The sequence below is a fragment of the Myxocyprinus asiaticus genome, chromosome 15 (genome assembly GCF_019703515.2).
Source record: "Myxocyprinus asiaticus isolate MX2 ecotype Aquarium Trade chromosome 15, UBuf_Myxa_2, whole genome shotgun sequence".
In the NCBI taxonomy this organism is placed as follows: Eukaryota; Metazoa; Chordata; class Actinopteri; order Cypriniformes; family Catostomidae; genus Myxocyprinus; species Myxocyprinus asiaticus.
Window position 1 is genome coordinate 31,429,561 of NC_059358.1, and position 14,012 is coordinate 31,443,572.

Consider the following 14,012-nt stretch of genomic DNA (forward strand, 5'->3'; position numbering starts at 1 on the left):
GATTATTAAGGGGGGTACATACCATTGATTCAGGTTGTAATCAAACCTCCATTCACCAAAGCTTGGTTCAATCCGAGGCTATGGATACAAGCTGGTGGGTGAAGGTAAGGTGTATGCATGGGGATAACCAAAATTACCCTGTATTGATGGTCATTATCCAATTTCGGGTACAAAAACATAGTGTTGAGGCTGTGGTTAATTCCTGTCTCACCCATCCACTAATCTTGGGAATGAATTGGCCAGCATTTACTACCTTATTAAGGGGAATGTGTGTGGATGGGTCCTGCAACAAAGCGTATTGGTGGCTGGGGAGGCAGAGCCAGGGCCGTCTATGTCAACTCCACATCAGGAGGATGCAAGGGACAGGGAAGTCTCAGCTTCCCCAGCCCTTATTCCCTGCTGGGGATTTCCCTCTGGAGTAGACGCAAGATGAGACCCTTACACACGCCTTTGATCAAAGTGATTGATGGTCAACGCCTCCAGCCAGACATTGCACTCACATATCCATATTTTTCAATTATTGTGGATCGGTTGTATCGAGTGATGCAGGATGCTCAGACAAAGGAGGATACAACCCAATTGTTAGTACTGAAGAGCCATCGGGAAATGTTATTCCAGATGGCTCATTATAATCCTGTGGTGGGTCACTTAGGGCAGGGAAAAACACTAGACCATCTGATGGCCCGTTTCTATTGGCCAGGCATTCACAGGGATGTTTGCAGGTGGTGTGCGGCATGCCATGAATGTCAGTTGGTGAATCCCACAGCCACCCCAAAAGCGCCATTGCACTCCCTTCCTTTGATTTAGGTCCCCTTCAAAAGAATTGCCATGGACCTCATCAGGCCATTAGAGCGGAAGGCATGCCAGCATCGCTTTGTGTTGGTTCTGGTGGACTATGCAACACGATATCCAGAAGCAGTTTCTCTGCGCAACATCTCAGCACGAAGTGTTGCGGAGGCACTCTTCAAAATTATCTCCCGAATGGGGATTCCGAAAGAAATCCTCACTGATCAGGGCATGACGTTTGTATCATGTACACTACACAAACTGTATGAATTATTGGGGATTAAATCGATAAGGACCAGCATTTACCACCCCCAAACAGACGGCTTGGTGGAACTATTTAATCAGACACTAAAGAATATGATTTGCAAGTTCATGCACGAAGACGCTTGAAATTGGGACAAGTGACTTGAGCCCCTATTATTTGCAGTACGAGAGGTCCCGCAAGCCTCCATGGGGTTCTCCCCACTCAAATTATTGTACGTCCTATGAGAAAATTGGGAGGAAGGACCTTCAAACAGCAAAAATGAAATTCTTGGCCTGAAGCAAAACTCCACACACTGGGGCAATTAACACAGGAGAATTTGCTCCAGGCTCAAGAACATCAAACAGGCTGTATAACGGGGTACTAGGCTACAGGAATTTGCACCTGGAGATAAAGTCCTTGTATTACTCCCCACATCAATCTCTAAATTAATCGCCAGGTGGCAAGGACACATTTGAGGTCACACGGCGAGTCAGGGAAATCAGATAGAGGTGGAGCACGTCAGATATACCACCTCAATCTCCTAAAACCATGGAGAGAGGTGGTCCCCGTGACTTTGACGATGGTGGTTCCGGAGAGGGAGGAGCTCGGACCAAAGGTGAACTTAAAAGCCACCAATCGCCTCACCCCGGTAACTTGTGGAGACCACCTCTCACCGTCTCAAGTCACAGAGGTTGCCAGGTTGCAAGAAGAATTCTCTGACATGTCCTTGCCTTTTCCCGGTCGTACAAGTTGTCCCTACTGATTACCCGAACAAACAGTTAAAACAGAACAAGTAGTTCGGGAAGAATTAAATGCCATACTAGATATGGGGGTAATAGAAGAATCCCATAGTGACTGGGCCAGCCCGGTGGTGCTGTGTGGATTGTAGAAAAGTCAATGCAGTGTCTAAATTTGATGCATACCCAATGCCTCGGATTGATGAACTGCTCAATCAGTTAGGTGTGGCTTGCTTTTATTCAACACTGGATTTGACAAAGGGATATTGGCAGATCCCCTTAACTCCCATGTCCTGTGAAAAAAAATATATTTTCCACACGTTTGGCTTATACCAATTTGTTACCCTTCCTTTCGGTTTGTTCGGGGCCCTGGCTACGTTTCAGCAGCTCATGGACAGAATCCTCATACCGCACACCACTTACGTCAATGCCTATCTGGATGACATCATTATTTATAGTAATGATTGGCAGCAGCACCTGCAGCATCTGAGGGCTGTCCTGAAGTCATTGAGGCAGGTGGGACTCACGGCAAACCCTAAGAAGTGTGCAATTGGATGGGTGGAAGTATGGTTTCTGGGCTTCCATTTGGGTCATGGGCAGGTGTGGCCCCAAATTGATAAAACTGCAGCGAATGCAGCCTGCCCGAGACCTAAGACCAAAAAGGAGGTGAGACAGTTCCTGGGGTGGGCTGGCTATTATCGTAAGTTTGTGCCTAAATATTCAACTGTCACCAGCCCGCTGACTGATCTTACTAAAAAGGGGGCACCAGATCCGGTCCAGTGGACAGATCCGTGTCAGCAGGTGTTCCCGCAAGTGAAAGCTGCACTCTGCGACAGGCCGTTATTGCAGATGGACGTACTGGACAGGGGGATGGGAGCAGTGCTGTCCCAGATGGTGGAGGGGGAGGAGCATCCCATGCTGTACATTAGTTGCAAGCTCTCGCTGAGAGAGACTAAGTACAGCACCATCGATAAGGAGTGTTTGGCCATCAAGTGGGCTGTCCTCACCCTCTGGTACTATCTGTTGGGACACGTATTCACCCTTTGTTCGGACCACGCCCCCCTCCGGTGGCTCCATCGCATTAAGGATACCAATGTGTGGATCACCCGTTGGTATCTAGCTCTCCAGCCTTTTAAGTTCGAGGTGGTCCACAGGCCGGGGTCGCAAGTGGCTGTTGCGGATTTCTTCTCCAGAAATGGGGGGTGTAAGTGACAGACCAGATGGCTCCCCGGCCTGAGTCGGGCAATGGAGGTATGTGGTGATGGGGGTGTGGCCGAGCGATATTTGCAGAGAGCGAGGCTGGGAAAGACAGAATGGTAAGGATTGACACCTGTGGGAAATCACCTCTAACAGCTGTTTTGTGTTTGCAGTGAGAGTGGAGAGGGATAAAAAGGGTAATCCAGACTGCAGGAGGAGAGAGAGAGAGAGAGAGAGAGAGAGTGCACGCAGCAGTGTCTATGTGTGTATGCAGTATTTGGCTGAAAAGCATCATTTTGTGTGCTATACTGAAAAGTGTGTAAAATTAAAAACTCACGTGGATTGTTTGCCCGGCTCCCACTTCCTCCTTCAGAGAGAACTAAAGACCTGTCACAAGCTATATCTTGGAAACACTTTGGCATATTAAAATGAAACTTGGTATATGTCATAGCCATTATGCCCGGCTGAGAGTACCTGAGCAGTTTCGGGGAGCGCCACCGTCTTGTCAAGAAATGTGAAAAATGGCTATTTTTGCTTATAACTTCTGAATAATTTGGCCAAAATGTATTAGACTGGTCTGTTTAGATTCCTTGGGGCATATAGAGTAGAAAGATACCTAATAGGTTGGTTATAGTTTAGTTTTTCAGATTATTTAGCTTTCTATTTCAGTTTTAGTAATTTAGGGCTCCCAAAGTTAATGCATAGACTGATATAATTTTAATTTGTTTAACACTTTTAAAATTCTCAGTGTTGTCAAATTATTTGCTAGTGACATTTTTATGTTTTATAAAGGCGGGTTGTTAAGCTTTCAAATTTTATAAAATACTGTGAATCAAAACTAAAACTAACATTAATTTGTGGTCAGTTTTTATTTAGTTAGCTTCAGTTAACAAAAATATTTTCATTTAGTTTTCATTAACAATATTAATATGATCCAACACTGTCTAATTGCTTTGCCTTATATGTTGTTTTGCATATACGTATACATGTAGAGACAAGTGTACCTGTTGCATTACAAGAGAAAAGTACACTCCTTTCTTGGCCATGAGTTCTCTGTGAGTGCCCTGTTCCACCACATTTCGCTGAAGCCAGCAATTATATCTGCTGAACAAATAGTTGACAGGCGATGTGCAATCAAAATGGTGGTGCACCCAGCTCTCTCCTGAGACAAAAACACACAGCATTATTACCAGCACTTCTTCACTGCTGTGAACTTTTGTGCACTTTGTTAGTGCAACGGAAACTGTAATAAAAGATATATTTACACCCATAATCAACAATAAAACTTTTGTTGTGCTTATCAAAAAATCCTTCATGTATGTTACAGAGTGAGTTGTTTTGTATTACCTTGTCTAAAGCTGCCTGAACGATGGACTCACTTTGTGTGTCCAAGGCCGATGTGGCTTCGTCCAGCAGGAGGAATTTGGGGCATTTGACGAGAGCTCGAGCAATAGCGATTCACTGCTTCTGCCCTCCGTTCAGCTGAGCACCCCTCTCCCCAACCATAGTGTTCAGCTTCTATCTCAGAGAAAGAAAAAACAAATCAAAATTTAAAACATTTAACCCCACAGGCTGCACATAACTTTGATTAGTATAGAGCAAATATAAATAGTCTACTTACAAATCTAAACAAAATAAATTATATACTGCAGAGACGTTGGAATGATATGAGGCCAGCAGGAGGAATATAAAACATGGACATTTTTATTTGTGACTTTTTGGCTATCATACAATGTTATCATATGGCTTCAGAAGACTTGGAACGCTGCATACAAGTTATATGTACTACTTTTATGGTATTTTTTTACCATAATTTGAGCTTGTCATCATGGTCACTATGAGCTGTCGTTATATGAAAAAAGAGTTGCATATAGATCCTTTAAAATTCAGCATACGGGTTTAGAAAGACATGAGGATGAGTAAATGACAGAAATGTAATTTTTGGATAAACTACCCCTTTAAACATAAGTGGGTGAAAATGAAATTGATGGCTTCAAGTTTCATTCATACAAATTTGACAGTCCGTACATCTGGTGGTCTGGAAATGAAATCATAGGCATTTGCTTCTTTAATGGCTCGCTCAGTGTCTTCATCGGTGGCATCCTCACGGCCGTAGTGTCCATTATCAGTGATGGTTGTTCCAAATAGAACTGGCTCCTGACTCACGAAACCAATGTTCTCCCTCAGCCAGCGCACATTCAGAGAACGGATATTATGGCCATCCAGAATCACCTGCAACCATACACATTTCATAAACAAATGACAATTGTTTTTTTTAAATCAGTTAATCTTTCCTGATATAAACTGAAGTGAACTGCTCTTGTGACTGAATTACACCATTTTTGTGTGACGTCTTAAAAAGCATTGAGGGAATGTGATTTTAACTGAGACGCGACATTTTATGGATGCTCATTAACTGGCTCTAGGTGCATGTCAGAATTACCTCTCCTGAATCAGGGTCATAGAAATGCTGCAGAAGCGGAATCATTGTGCTTTTCCCACAGCCGCTGGCTCCAACCAAAGCAATAGTCTTTACATGAGGGACCATGAGACTAATACCCTGGAGAATCTAAAGTGGGACACTTAGTCCTTGATATCATATAGGGTTATTACAGTTTTTAATTTAGTTTTTATTTCTTTTGTATTTTCAATTTTCCTTTCAACTTTGTTTAGTTCAACTTAATATTAATCAGTTTTCACTCTATGACTGTTGTAGATATAGTTTATTTTTTCAGTCTTTGCTAGTTTCAGTTAAGTTCTAGTTTTTTAGTATATTTAGTTTTAGTTTTAGTATTTAAGTGCTTCCAAAGTTAATGCATTAACTGATACCATTTAAATTAATTTAATTTCTCAGTGCGATCTACTGTAGTGTTTTCAATATCTGGTGGAATTTTCATTTTTAATGAATGTGGGTTGTGAAAGTTTAAAATTGTATAAATGAATTCTCCAAGAAGCTTGGTACATATTATCTGCCAACAACCAAGAAAAACTGTGTCCAGGTGTACCTAGGTGAATTGGTGCTGTTTTAAAGGCAAAGGTGGACATGCCAAATACTGATTTAGCTTTTTTATGTTTACTGGACTTTGTATGACATTAAGTGATAAATGAATACTATTTATGGCATTATATTTGAAGACGTCCTCACTATGCAACATTTTTCACAAGTGCCTAAAACATTTGCATAGTACTGTATAAATGTTTTCCATCTGAAAGGACTAAATATTAAATTAAACAAATGAAATTAAATTGCAAAGTAATCTCTTCAGTAATCAAAATACTTTTTGAATGTAACTGTATTCTAATTACCAGTGATTTAAATTGTAACTGTAGTGGAATACAGTTACTTATATTTTGTATTTTAAATATGTAATCCCATTACATGTATTCTATTACTCCCCAACCCTGCACACTAGCAACATATAGAATGCACCTCTTTGTCTTTAGACTATTAAAATCTGTAAAATTCCTGACAGGTGAGTGAATTATCTACCTTCACATTTTTTCTGGACAGATAGCTAAAGTGAATTATCTTGAATTCAATATCTCCTTTCACTGTCTGGTTTGTGTCCCTCTTTTGAGCTGCTGTCAATGTGGTGGGGCTGCAAGGGGATATGGAACAGAAAAAAATTATCTAGAATTTGAAAATGTAATAAACATTGAACTTGTGAATTGTGATGAACACAGATTGAAAGTCTGTGCCATGTCAATGGTTTTGTTGGTGATGCTCTCCAAGTTTGGAGCTCCCTGACCTAAAGAGAATGTGCCTATCATCACAGAGAAGAAAGCCTAGGGACAACAGTAACAAAATTGCTGGTTACTAGAGTTACTATAAAAGACTCTGTTAAACCAGCAATTTTATTATATATCACGAACAAGTTTCACAAACTAACAGTGATGACTCTTCCAGTGGTATAATTCTCTGGTTCATCCACTGACAGTTTTGTCCCATACCAAAATGCCAAAGCATAAGTGCCAAATAGAATGAACTGCATCAGCCCCATGGACACATTAGTAGTAATGGCTTTCTTTACCCCAAAGTTCTTTGCTTCCAACAAGTTTTTCTCATACCTAGAATACAGAAATTTGCCTGTCACAGTAACCCTGTACACAGTCAGTACTATTTGGTTGTATTCTTGTCATTCAGAATAACGCCTGAACTTATTGCCCCGTTTAAAGTGACAGTCCAACAATGTGCTCACTTCTCCACTGCTTTCTTTTGTCCATTAAATTTAAATGACACAACAGTTATGATGGCGACCAGAATCTCTTCAGCTACAGCTCCTGCTATCCACAGTTTTCCTGAGCAATCACTGGGTGGAGCCATGATGATCCTAATTGCCTGTGTTTTGTTTCTGGTCTCGAGACGGCAAGTAAAAATGAGCAATTTAGATGGAGAACAACCACCATTAAAGTTTTTTATTTTATTTTTTTTTGTAGTAAAAAATAATTTCAGGCTCAACTTGTGCTGTTGTTGTAACTAATCTCGGACCATCTACACACTCAGGTGAAGCACTGTCAATAAAAAAACAGTAATCTCGACTCTGCAGATTTGGCACTATACAGCCACATGTTTTTTGACCATTTTTGCTAATGTAATACTCGAAACATCACATTACACGCTAAGAATATAAGGCGATGGGAGTGTAAACACTGGAGAACGTAAATTGAAATCAGTCAAATCGTGGAACACTTCCACGTTCAGGAAATAGGTAGATAGCATATGCCAACAGCTCCTTACTGGTCAGACTGGTAACAATCTATGTATAACAGAAAAGCAACATATTAACATATAGATCAGTGGTGATTGGGGGGGAACTGGAATTTTTTCCAAGGTTTTCAAATATACATCAGCCTAATGTGCCTAATGTGAACTGTAAACATAATTAGAACATGTAACATCAATATGCTTCATCTCCTTTAGAAAAAAGTAAAAATAAAGTTCATTCACAATTGCCTTCTGTCTCCATGACGTTAACCTCTGCATACATGAAAAAAAAAAAAAAAAAATCCCCTCTACCTCTGCTTTTTTTTTTTTTTTTTTTTTTTTAATTAGCCTGCCTTTTAAACTAGCTGTCATGTCCTGTATGCTTAATTTTCCCCCCACCCGTATTCTGGTGTTATGGATCAACTGGGGATCGTGTTAACTGGGGATGTGCACCTGCATGTGAATAATTTTACTTGCATTTTCAGCAGATTCGCTCAATGTGAATTGCCAAGGAGCCAAGAAAAGGCATTTTACACATCATAAAAAAAAATTGTTATCATTTATTAAACCGCTTTGTATGATCGATGTCTGTTCCAATGAATTTGACAAAGTTTAAAAGCGATTTTAACATGGTTTCACAGGGTAACATGGTTGCCCATGTTAACGTGGGACATTGGTTTGAATGGGAACTGCCGATTACACTTGTCAGAGAAGTAAATCGCATGTGGAAGTCTTTTATTTGCAACACTAAAGCATCATAGGCTTATGTGTGTCAACAATAGGCCTATACTCTTAAATTGCTTTTATTTATAAATAAGCCAATAGCTTGATAAAGTTGATAAAACAATTGTTGCTGTTGACATAGAAGGTCTGTTGGTCTAGGCCCTAGACCAACAGACCTTCTATGTCAACAGTAACAATAGACTCTAGGGGTAGTATGTTTGCTAACCATGTATACAGACCTGGGTTCAATTCCCTGTGAATTTCTGCATTTTTATTTAAAATGTTATAATAGCATCTTTTATTTTTCAAAGGTTCTATGCATGACAATGTCATATGTTTATGACTACCCATGACACTGCCAAAAGATGATCTTTCAGAACAGTGCAATATTTCTGGTGGAGCGCAAGGCCAAATTGACCAATGGGTAAGAATAAATGGTACTCTGAGAAAGCTTTTCAGAAACATAATGATTTTGTTTGTTAGGCAAAATCTTACCACTTACCACTGGACCAGTGTACCACCTATTGATTCACTTTATATATTTAATGGTTGGAGAAAGTGACTCAAACTATTAGTTCATCAAGCCATTATTCATTATAAAGAAATAAAAGCAAATTAAAGTATATTATTGACACATATGATGCGTTAGTGTTGCAAATAAAAGACTTCCACATGGAATGGGCAACCATGTTACCCTGTGAAACGGTTAAAATCGCCCTTAAACTGTGTCAAATTCATTAGAACAGACATCGATGAAAAAAGAAACTCGGTTTTAATAATGAACGTCTTTTCTTTGCTCCTTGACAATTCACCTTATACGAATCTGCTGCAAAGGCAAGTAAAATTATTCACGTGCACGCGCACACCCCCAGTTGATCCATAACACCGGCAACTCTCGCTATTGTTATAATTAGACGTCAAATGATTGGACGAAATTTTTTTATACGACGCCTTCTGATTGGATGGTTATCTTACGCGGTTAAGAACGAAAACAGTTGGAAGATGCAGGGGAAAGATGGACAAAACAGGTAAATCTCTTTGTTGGTAATTTTATAGTTGATAGCTCCACACTGAAAGAAGTAACCACCTTCAAGATAAGTCATTAAGGTGATTCTATAACTACTGACACTTTGTCATGCGAACAGCAGATCTCCTTGATTTAAACATAACCATAACGGTTAAAATATACGATATAACATGCAAATATAAATGTAATGTCAACTGTAGAGATGGGGCGTTGGTGGGATACTTAAGATTTCTTGAGAAAAAAAGTAAATATCTTTAATATTTCCTTGTCAATTTTGCGATCGATAAAGCATTTAAAGGTGATACATTTTCAGAACGCTAGATGGCGCTAGAGCAATATTTTTGGCGAGCATTTAGCTGTCAATCAAAATTTTATTTAATTTACTTCATTGTTTATTTGTCTTGCTCTGTTTTCAGTCTTCATTCATTTACTCTTGTTCATTGTTTTATTGTTTCATTGCTTGTAAAAACTTTGCCATTACTAATCTGTAAACTTAGCTGATACTATTACTTTGCACGGTTACTGTGTTAGGCCATTTTAAATGAAATATCAATTAATTTATTTATTTATTTAATTTCCTGCCTTCTGGGACAATTCTCCAAAAGTCCAGCAGTACCAGTGCAGACCATGGTAATGTACAGCCTGCAAGTGCCCTGCCAACGGACCCTGCAGACTGGCCTTATGTTCCTTTTACATTTATTTATTGAAATTTTGGACCTTATATACTGTTGGCTTATTGTCACTATAAAAATTAATAAATACTAATGTTCCTTAAAAGTAACTGTTGAAAATTGTTTGTTTACTATGAAACTGCTCTGTAAACAGGCTTAATGTGTGGGGGATCGTTTTGGGGGTGACGACACACTGATGGGGGGCCCCCCCAGACAAAGTATTGCTTAGAGACCCCAAAATGATAGGACAGGCACTGTTGGATCTTCATTGCTCTTTGATGATCTGGAAGCAAATGTGCAGTTATTGTTTGGTTGTTGGGTAACACTTTACAATAAGGTTCCATTCGTTAACAGTAGTTAATGCTTTGGTATAATGAACAAAAAATAAACAATAGCATTTATAGCAATCAGCATTTATTAATCTTTGTTAATAATGTTAGTTAATAAAAAAAATACAATTGTTCATTGTTAGTTCATAGTGCATTAATTTATGTTAAAAAAAATTATTATTATTTGAACAATGTATTAGTATATGTTGAAATTAACACATTAGTGAATGCTGTAAAAGTATTTTTAATTGTTAGTTCATGTTAAATAATGTTGATAACTAATTTCAACAAATGGAACCTTATTTTTAAGTGTTACCAGTTGTTGTACAGTATACCTCTTAAATTATTTCCAATATTTGAGTCATTGAGTAAATCTGTGATACACATGTTCCAAAGTTTTATAAATATGTTATAATGTATGTTAACAAGAATTCAGTATTTCCCCTAGGCAGTATTCAACAGGATGTACAAATAATCTGAAACTTAATTTCCATCCTTAAAAATCATCAAAGCTACAAATAGAAAAACCCATTTAGTGTAATTAGCATGCAAAAAAATATGCAAGTTTCATGGTATTTTTTTTTTTTTTTTTCAGATACACAAGTCTTAGAAATACAAATACTATATTTCTAGAGTGACAATGAACATATCTGTTTGAAAACTAATCAGGACCAGCACAAATTACCGGTACTTCATATTTGATTAAATTAAGAGAGACATACAGTAATCTAATGCTTTAAGTTTGGATTTATATAAACAGAAAATTTTCTGAGATTGTTTAAATGATTTAATGTTTAAATTGGAAAGAGCTGAAAGAGCAAAAGTTAGCCACTTGAGGGCAGTTACTGAAAAAGTTAATGTGTAGCCCATTTCACTTTAAGTATGCTATAATTTAAAATGGTTCATGACTTGTCCTAAGAATCTGAATTTTGCTGAAGAGTGCATGCGATACTGAAAACATTATGTTTGAACACTCAAAATCTGAACTGCAGCACTTTCCTAAAAACAAAGACTTGTTTTGTTTTTCAGGTCAAAGAACAAAGACAGTGTAATATAGATGCATGCTTGACAATATGTGTACACTTCAAAAGCTTTAATCTGGCCGTTTCAGGGACTATCTGCCTCTCAGTATTATTAAGAATGACCTGTTAATGACCTGGGGGGAACATTATCAACTAGAAATGAATTTTATATTTAAAAGCATAGTTGGAGATAAACATGTCTGAGAACTAAAATTCTAAACTCAAAAGTAAAATTCCTTAAAGGTGGATAAAATAAGATTTGTGTGAATAGTTAATACAATGAAATTACAAATACAGATGGCTATAGACACAAATGTAATTGAATTTGTATACCCAAACCATTTTTTTTTTTGCCCATGCAGTCTCAGGTGTTGCATCGCTATGTACATACATTTAGAGGAAGCTTGTTTGGGTAGTGTTGTCTAATGAAAACATGAGAAGGACGTACAAACTGTTTGACTGTTTGGAACTCCGTATTCCAAGATGCACTTCTCCACTATTCGAGCACATACAGGCAACCAGAAGTAAAAGGTGTACAGTTGGTGACACTGCCGATGATTAAAAACACACAAAGATTAATATTTAAATGCAGCCTCTTCGTTTTGTGTTGTTTCTTGGAATGGTTTGCAATAATCTACAATGACAACAACCCTAAGACATTAACAACTTGTAGACTGTACTTGATATACTATTAATATTTTGCCATCATCGAGCAGACAAAGGATAATAAAAGTAATACATTTATAATTAATAATAATTTGGTACAGTAACCTCATTTACCTCTTTAAAAATTGAAAACTGTTCCCCAAAACTTCCAGTTCTTCTCATTTAACTTCCGTTTTATTATGAGGGGGGTTTGGAAGGGGTGGTGATTGTGTCTCACACTAGAATGTGGCCTTGTGAAGGTACGGCTTATGCTGATTGGTTGTCCATGTCACAGTGGCACTTCAAAGCCTTTAGAGGAGCTACAATTGTGATGAAATGTGGACTACATAATTGTACTGCACATGTGGAAAGCGGAGGCCAGTTTTAAAAGGCACAAGGTAAAAATCTATCATGTAGCCAACTACAGCACCTTGGGGGTTTACCTAAGGAGTTCAAAGCTTAAAATGTCAGCTGAGGGGAAAACTATGGAATCAAAAGGACACACAGGTTTGTTATACCCAGTGAAGATAGAGACAGTGTCTTCCAAAGTAAAGCATATTTATTATTTATGTATTGCATAATGGCCTTTGTCAAACTACAGACTACAAATCCTAAAGTTTGAATGAAATGTACTTATTTCCTGTTGCTGCAAAAAGTACATATTGAAAATAAAATAGAATAGACTAGAAGGTTATTCCACGCTGATGTAAAAGTTGGGTAATCAAGCTATTCAAGAAACAAATTTTAAATAGTATTTTAGTTGCATATTGACTAGTAAATATCCAAAACCATACGGGAGAGTTTTTTGTGAAGAAAAATGTCATATTTATCTATGAGTTGGACTTGATTTTTAAACACACTTTGAAATGATTTGAGGGATTTTAAATTCAGAATTCTGAGTTTAATCACGTTTTCTAATTCTTTTCTGTAATTTAAGCCACTAAATAGGCTACATAGATTCATCCACAGTGAACAGTCTGGCGTTGATATTAATGTCCAACTTAAAAAACAGTTGCTAGTAATCGGTGCAGGAGCTGTTACTCCATTTCGTGATACTATGGAACAATAAACATTTGTTCAAATAGCCTATATTAAGACAGTATTAAAGTTTTTATTATCCTCACAAAATAAAGAAGAAAATTAGCACTTAAACTCAGAAAAAAAGAAACGTCCCTTTTTCAGGACACTGTATTTTAAAGATAATTTTGTAAAAATCCAAATAACTTTACAGATCTTTATTGTACAATGTTTTCCATACTTGTTCAATGAACCATAAATAATTAATGAACATGAACCTGGTCGTTAAGACACTAATAGCTTACAGACGGAAGGCAATTAAGGTCACATTTATAAAAACTTAGGATACTAAAGAGACCTTTCTACTGACTCTGAAAAACACCAAAAGAAAGATGCCCAGGGTCCCTGCTCATCTGCGTGACTGTGCCTTAGGCATGCTGCATGGAGGCATGAGGACTGCAGATGTGGCCAGGGCAATAAATTGCAATGTCTGTACTGTGAGACGCCTAAGACAGCGCTACAGGGAGACAGGAAGGACACGTGGTCAGTGGGAGACCACGTGTAACAACACCTGCAGAGGATCGGTACATCCGAATATCACGCCTGCGTGACAGGTTCAGGATGGCAACAACAACTGCCTGAGTTGCACCAGGAACGCACAATCCCTCCATCAGTGCTCAGACTGTCCGCAATAGGCTGAGAGAGGCTGGACTGAGGGCTTGTAGGCCTGTTGTAAGACAGGTCCTTACCAGACATCACCGGCAACAACGTCGCCTATGGGCACAAACCCACTTTTGCTGGGCCAGACAGGACTGGCAAAAAGTGCTCTTCACTGACGAGTCACTGTTTTGTCTCACCAGGGGTGATGGTTGGACTTGCATTTATCGTCGAAGGAATGAGCGTTACACT

The 14,012-nt window shown here is 38.5% G+C and overlaps 1 pseudogene; it reads right to left on the bottom strand.

Annotated features, from left to right (window-relative positions):
- LOC127452676 (ATP-dependent translocase ABCB1-like) overlaps positions 1-14,012 on the bottom strand; it is a 48,685-nt pseudogene that overhangs the window by 13,203 nt on the left and 21,470 nt on the right.